Raw genomic sequence first — 2,411 nt, forward strand, 5'->3', positions numbered from 1 at the left:
GCTCACCTGAAACCCTACATACAGCGTGAGCTCTACTATGTTGCCCAGCCAAGGTGCAGGACTCACTTTCCTGAGTGTTGCAGTAAGTGAGGGGCAGGGAAAGCTCTCCTGCTCTGATGACATTGGGGCCATTCTCTTGCCTGCCTTAGGTGGCAAGGGGGAAGAATGGGGCATGTCTTTCTTGTCCACATCACTACTCAATAGACAAGTGGCAGAGCCATCTTTCCAATGCTCACACCCTTGGGGCCAGCTTGCCATGTTCCTGCCACCAGGTTCAGCTCTACTGTGCTGCTGAGGCTAGATGCAGGCCCCTCTCCTGAAAGCTGCAGCTGGTGAGGGGCAAGGCCAGCTCTTCTGCTCTCATGATCCCAAGGCAAGGTCTCCCACCTGCTGTAGGTGGTGAGGTGTGGGGAGGAGGGAGGGCATCTCTCCCTCATCTATGGGAGATGTGTGGGTGGGCCAGCATTCACACACTTATACACTGGGGGCCCGGCTCACCTGAAACTTTTGCAATGTTTGAGTGCTGTAGCTGGCTAGGGGTGGGGTCAGCTCTTCTAATCTCATGTCCCAGGGCCAGATCTCCCATGATGCTCAGGTAAGAGATGGGGCCATTCCTGCTCAGTCCTCAGACATCAATATGTCCCATTGTGGCATCTCAGACCAGTGATGATGTCCTCTTGGACTTGCTGCTTCAGGGCCAAGGTCGCAGAGGTGGCCACAGGTGGCAGCATAGGCCAGGACCCCACCATGGTCTCAGGTGGTATCACTGTCTACTTACATCAGACTACCCTTGAGTCTCTAGTTCTGCATTTCCTCATTGTACCTACATCTTTCTGTTTTCCTCTTTTTGTCTTCCTTTTCTCCACCACTTACTTGCCTCTCTTAATGACACCCAGAGTCTCTGAGTGTCTGGGGACCTCAGGAGTGGCCTCAGGAATTCTATGTCCTGCTAAGGTATATGGCCCCAGGCAGGGATCCTTTCAGATCGGCCCCCATTTCCCCCAGGCATGCAGGGAGCAGGACTGGTGGTCATCTCAGTCTAGCTCCCTATCAGGGCCCCATGGTGTTGGGTGATCATCTCAGGCTGGCTCAGGCCCTAGTGGCCCCATGAGAGGTTTGTCTGTTTGTCTGTTTCAGGCTCACTTCCATCAAGGGCTCTTGGTCCCAGCTGAGGTTCTTCTTGTCTCTTATTCACTCTCTACCCTGGGAGCCTGTCTGGGGCAGCCAGGCACTTCTCAGGTTAGCTCTCTGTCTGGACCGCCTGGTGCCCAGCTAGTGGTTGTCTCAGGCTCCCTTTTTTCTTCTTTTTCTTTCTTTTTCTCTTTCTTTTTCTCTTTCTTTTTCTTTTTCTTTTTCTTTTTCTTTTTCTTTTTCTTTTTCTTTTTCTTTTTCTCTTTCTCTCTCTCTCTCTCTCTCTCTCTCTCTCTCTCTCCCTCTCCCTCTCCCTCTCCCTCTCCCTCTCCCTCTCCCTCTCCCTCTCCCTCTCCCTCTCCCTCTCTCTCTCTCTCTCTCTTTTTCTTTTTCTTTTTCTTTTTCTTTTTCTTTTTCTGGAAGTGTTAGGCTACTACTCATTCAGATGTTCTCAGGCCAGAGCAGTGAGCTTAGACATAGCCTCTCTCCTCTCTGTCATCTACTGGCACACATATGATACACACCTGCAATGCCTCTAGAAGCAGGTCAACTATCTGTTCTTGTTCTTCTTCCCTTACCATTGAAATCTCAATTATGTATTTGAGAGAAAACCTGTAATATTTGTGTTTTTGAATCTCAGTGTGTAAAGAAGAGATAGTGGGGAGAATCACTAGATAAAGTACATTATAAACATGTGTATAAGATGTCTTAATGAAAGCCATCATTTTATATAATGTATATGGCTAACAAAAGGGAGACAATGACAACTATATCCTTAATATTTATCTTTATAATACAGAAAATAAGAATACAGGTGAAGAGAGACTGTTAGGTGTGTTGTGCAGGAAGGAAGGGAGAATTTAGATCCATATTTTAAAGAGTTTGTGTGTTGTGAATAGGAAGAAGAGTGGAAAAGAGAGGAGAGGGGAGAGGGGGAGGGGGAGGAGAGAGGAAGAGAGAAGAGAAGGAAGAAGAAGGGAGGAGAGGGAAGGAAGAATAAATGGCTTCAGAAGTGCTGTTGTTAAACATGTATATTTCTTCTGTATGGAAATGTATCTGTAGACATTGAAGAAAATACTAGCACCGAGGTGAGTTAAGGGAAGAGCTGAGCAATGGGCAATGAGGAAAACCAGAGGCTTTGATGAGGAAGCAGATGTGCTGTGCAGTGCAGTCCATGCAGGGGAAGATCAAGGCTCCAGGGAAGTGTTTGCATGTGGGACCAAATAGATGTTTGGGACAGGTTTCTTTTGATTTACACAGAAAACAAAACGAGCAGGACT

At 47.7% G+C, this 2,411-nt stretch overlaps 1 pseudogene; it reads right to left on the reverse strand.

Annotated features, from left to right (window-relative positions):
• Positions 1-1,552: 1,552 nt before the first annotated feature.
• Gm26015 lies at positions 1,553-1,677 on the reverse strand (annotated as a pseudogene).
• Between the last annotated feature and the right edge of the window lie 734 nt (positions 1,678-2,411).

The sequence above is a fragment of the Mus musculus genome, chromosome 12, assembly GCF_000001635.26.
Source record: "Mus musculus strain C57BL/6J chromosome 12, GRCm38.p6 C57BL/6J".
Classification (NCBI taxonomy): Eukaryota; Metazoa; Chordata; class Mammalia; order Rodentia; family Muridae; genus Mus; species Mus musculus.